General features: G+C 49.4%; 1 protein-coding gene across 4 annotated transcripts in view; it reads right to left on the bottom strand.

The window, feature by feature from the left end:
- The window catches only part of ABHD2 (abhydrolase domain containing 2, acylglycerol lipase), a 118,876-nt gene extending 114,495 nt beyond the window's left edge, over positions 1 to 4,381 (bottom strand). For 3 of the 4 annotated variants that reach the window (XM_023725936.1, XM_004370621.3, XM_023725933.1), the window contains exon 1: positions 4,233 to 4,381. The gene's annotated coding sequence lies outside the window, so the exon portion shown is untranslated. The other variant, XM_023725934.1, reaches the window with a different exon arrangement.
- Between the last annotated feature and the right edge of the window lie 594 nt (positions 4,382 to 4,975).

The raw sequence follows: 4,975 nt of genomic DNA, 5'->3' as shown, positions 1-4,975 counted from the left end.
ATCATAGAGGCAGGTTTACAACATACAGGAAAATCACACAGTACCAGGAATCATGGCCTAGCCAAATTGATACACACATTTTTTGGGGGACATAATTCAAACCATGACAGAAAGAAAATCAGCAACCAGGCAAACCCAAGGGTACCAGTGCTCCAGTTCTCTAAATAAGCTCTTTACCTGTCTGCTAGTTAACTATTGCAAAAAATCAGAGGCTGGGTCCTATGTAACAAGCCCTGCACCCAACTGCACAAGGCTCATGGGTAACAGTAGTCTGATCATCTGTCCACACCAGTCATTTCATAAACAGAAAACGTTTAATCGAAAACTATGATGCCCTGAAACCAAGACAACAAAAATAAATTCTCAGATATGAAAACGATCCCTAAGAGAGAATCAGCACCTGTATGTATCAAGATGGAGCCCTGCTGGCACAGTGGTTAACAGCTTGGCTGCTAATCAAAAGGTCAGCAGTTCGAATCTACCAGCTGCTCCTTGTAAACCCTCTGGGGCAGTTCTACTCTGTCCTAGAGGATCCCTATAAGTCAGAACCGACTCAACGGCAATGGGTTTGGTTTTTTGGTTTATGTATCAAGATGAACATAGCATAGGTGTTAAAACTTTGCTTAGCCACGCACAGGCCAACAAGGCTGGACCAAAAAAGCTGCCGTGAACTCCTAACGCCAGATCACATCAAGAGGCAGCCTGAACTTCCAGAGTTCTACTTCTGGGGATACTTTAGCCCTGGATGAAATAGAAAGGCTTAAATACCCCATGCCCTATGTCATCTACACTCTAAACTGGTTAAGGAATTCTCAAAACCCACACACTGCAGTAAAAATTGGAATATTGTGAGCAAGCAGTAGGTCACGGTAGAACTTCTGCCACATGGAATTCCATTGTACCAGAAGATTCTCTCTGCCAGGACTTTTTCAAAGAGCCACGTTTTAGACACAGATTAAAACAGACTCTACCCTTGTTTTCTGTAGGACCAAAGAAATTGTTCCGTGCCTTCAGCAGGTGCACTGGGCAAAGGCAGTGGGGTATCACTGAGCTGTTCGTGGGTCCTGCTACAGATTAGCAGGAGAAAGGGGTAAATGGATGAAGCAAGGAATAGCAGTGAATGGGAGGCCCTTTCACCAAGACATGAGAAAAGCAAGACAAAGACAGGGAAGGACTTGTATTAATACACAAGCAAGATTCTAAGATGGTGGAGCTCTGTTGTTGGGTGCCATCAAGTTGGTTCCGACTCATAGCGACCCTATACAAAAAACCAAAACTCAGAATCAACTCTTAAGAAAAATGAGGAAAAAGAATGTGTCCATCAGTGAATAATAATACCTTTTGGTTCGTTCTAGAAAACTGGTAAAAAAAAAAAAAACTAAACCAAATGCACTGTCGTCAAGTCCATTCCAACTCATAGTGACCCTGTAAGACAGAGTAGAACTGTCCCATTGGGTTTCCAAGGAGTGGCTGGTGGATTCGAACTGCTGACTTTTTGGTTAGCAGGCAAGCTCTTAATCATTGCGCCACCAGGGCTTCAGGTAAAAATATAGAAGGGAAAAATCAAAGCTAACTGAATTCCTGCAACAAATAAAGATGATGGGCATCTTTCAATTAAAGGGAAGCAGCTGACAAAATGATAGTAGCTATCCATCTTTTTAGAAAGTGATAAAGGCAATGAAAGTGAAAGTAAAAAGGGAAGAAAGGGTATCTCCCACACTAAAGAGGAAAAGACCACCCCATTGCACTTGCCATCTGGCTTATTTCAAGCTCTAGAAAAGCGCAGGACAAACGCAGATAAACCAGCAGACAAGCGAGATTACTCAGCCCCACACTCTTGCTTTGGCCAGACCACGCAGGCACTGCTATGCTCCCCCTACTCAAATGACTAAGTAGAGTGCTTAAATGCATTTGACACATGATCCCTGAACTTCCGAAAAGCACTTAATACAGTAGTTCATGAAATCTTAATCTAACAATGTTCATCCATTTATAACCAAGCTGCATCACACTGAGAACTGGGGAGGAAGGCCGAACAGACGGAAGGAATACATACTTGGAAGGATGCCATGGTCATTGGTATTATCAGGGACTTCGCTTACCACTTTGAGGTTTCTTTCTTTCTTGTTTTAAGAAAGTAAAAAGGATTTGGGAGCTAAAAAGGGTGTAATTACAAGGGGGAGGGGACTGGACTACCAGATTCAACAAAACACAGGAAAATAAAAAAGAAAAGATAACGTGTCTTGGCAAACCCCAAAGACATGGGGAGGGGGCAGGGATAACAGGAAAAAAAAAAAAAACTCCTGAAAAGAAATATTGGGTGGCAATTATGAAGAAAAAAAAATGCATAAAAAGGCAATAGAACACCACATTTAGCAAATACTTATAGTTATTATGTGCCAGGAACTGTTCTAAATGCTTTGGATACAGTAATTCATATAATCCTCAAAATAACCTTCTAATGTAGGTACCATAACTATTCCTGTTTTATAGGTGAGGAAACAGAGGCACGGAGAGGTGAAGTGACTAGCCTAAGGTTAGACAGCTAGTAAGAGGCAGAACTGGGATTCAAACCCAGGCACTCTGGTGCCAAAATCTATACTCCTAACCTCTCTGGGCTCCCCTAGAACTTAAGCACCTGGGTTTGAGAGTGCAATAACTAGGCTGGGAATGAAAATTCAAATTATGCCCTGGCTAGATCCAGGGTCAACAGACTTGTCCCTTAGTCATGGCTCTGTGATGACCAACCAGTCCTGTGACCTCGCCAGGCCTGTTTCCTTCCTGTGCGCTGGGGAGACTGCATCAGATGAACTCTGTCTAAGATGTCTTCAGCTCCATGCTGACAGTAAGCAATACCCAGAGTGGTCTGCTTTCTGACTTGCTATTCAAAGGTTAATTCATCCTAAAACAGGCAGCAAACTGTATTAAGATCCTTTCTCGGCCTCCTGACCTTCAGAGCATTAGTATGTCCTCTTTATTCAGGCAAATGACACAAGGCAGTGAAGGGGGAAGGGAGCACTGCCTGGTTTCTCTTTTGGACTCTGCTTAATGTGGTTCTAACGAAATGGCCCTTGGAAAGCTCTGAGCGCAGATCACATTAACTGTAACAAACCTACAATCTCTCCAAGTCCTTCTCATGAGTCTGTTTTTGGAACCTGCCTTTGGATCTGGTTACTGGAATTCAGGTAAAACTGGCAAGCTCGTGGTGGAGCAACCAAAACAGAGGAGTGGGGAAGATTAACAGAAGCAGTCCACCAGTGGTTCAAATGAAGGAGTTTCTTGGTGGCTAAATAAACCGCTATCTTCCAGCATAATCCATTCTCTTTTCTAACATTCACTCTTGAGAGCCGAGACCTCAAAATTCATTATGGGGGGAATTCAACACCCACTTCTAATCTAATGCATCCCCAGAAGTATGCTTCTCAAGTGGCATTAAGGGTGACCCAGAGTGAATTTGTAAGTGGAGAAGGGCCTTACAGGTGGATCATGCAGTCTCCTCTTGGGAGTCCTCTCCAAGCATCCCTGACAGGTAGCTGTCATCCTGCCTCTGCCTGAACACTTCCAAGGTCGAGGCGCTGGCTACCTCCCCTGGCAGGCAGCCTCCTGCGCTGCTGGACAGCTCTCGCTGTGGGAAAGGCCACGAAGCGCCTAGAACAGTGCCTGGCTCAGGGCCGTGCTCAGTAAGTGCGCCTCCAAGTGAGTCAAAATCTGCCTCCCTAGAACTGGAACCCATTGGTCCTGGGTGCGCCCTTGGAGCCCCGGAACGCAGAGGCCCCTCGTGTATCCGGCGCTGTGATCAGGCCCCTCGGCCTTCTCTTTCCGGGTGCGGATCCCGGACCTCCTTCATCAAGCCTGGGCCTGCACAGCTCTCCCCAGACCCCTGAGATGCCAAGAGTGCGCACCGATGGGGGTATGGCCGGCAGAGACGCCATAGTTGGGGTTGTCTCTAACCTCGTTTCCTGGGGCAGGAGGGGACAAAGGGTCTTCAGGAAGGCGTATCCCGCCGCCTCCGCCGCGGCCCGGGCTGCCCCTTGCCAATGGGCGAGCCGGCTCTGGGAACCCCGTGGCACCAGGTGACAAGCCCGGAGGATCCCCGAGGAGCTGGAGCGCGCCGGCTGCGGCGCCAAGGGCCAAGCAACGCCGGCTATGGGGATGGCGGGGCGCAGGGGTTCGGCCCGACGGATCCAGGGCGCGATCCCGGCTTCGCAGAGCTTGCTCGATTGTGGCTTTACCTGTACGTGGTTGACTGCAGCCGCCCAGCTCACCCCAAGGCCGGCTCCTCCAGCTCCGCGGTTGCCGGCGGCGCTCACCGGTATGCAGCCGGAACCCCTGGCCAGCGCAGCTCCCGCCGCTACCGGCCCCGCCCAAGCAACTGCCGCCACGCCCCTGACGACCACTTATGCCAAGCCCCCAACCACCGAACCAACCTGTTCATTGGGCGGCCCAGCCGCTCCTCTACTCGCCCTGCGTTCTCATTGCATCCGGAGAGTTATTCATTGGTCAGCGGAGCCGCTCCTCAGAGTGGAGGCGGGGCACTTGGTGGAGAGCTCCTCGACAATTGGTTACTTTTGACGTCCGTAGCCCGTGGGTCAAGACGCTATTGGACTAGTCGGCGGGGACGGCGGAAAAGGGAGAGTGGGTACAAGGTGGGCTGTGTTTGATGTTGACTTGGGCTGGGTGGAGAGAGGCGAGCGATTATGACCTCTACTTGGTTTTGGGGCCTGAGTGAGGTCAGATGTCGACTGGGATGGGAGGAGAGAGACTGGCTGGTAGTTTAGTGCGGGGTACTGGTGGGGCCAGGCCGACCGACTGACTCACCTGTAGCTCAGGACGCAGGGGGCGAAATTTGGGGTCTTGCCCTGGACGACAGGAGGCAGTGCAGTGAGTCGCCAAGCCACAAGGAGAAGAAAGAATGTGGAGGCAGCCGCCTCCGGCCGCTTCCAGCTAGCAAAGGGGGAGGGGAGCGTGCCGGGCA

The sequence above is a fragment of the Trichechus manatus genome, unplaced genomic scaffold (assembly GCF_000243295.1).
Source record: "Trichechus manatus latirostris isolate Lorelei unplaced genomic scaffold, TriManLat1.0 scaffold00009, whole genome shotgun sequence".
NCBI classification, from domain to species: domain Eukaryota; kingdom Metazoa; phylum Chordata; class Mammalia; order Sirenia; family Trichechidae; genus Trichechus; species Trichechus manatus.
Note: the sequence above shows the minus strand (reverse complement) of the source record. Positions and strands in the feature narration are given on the sequence as shown.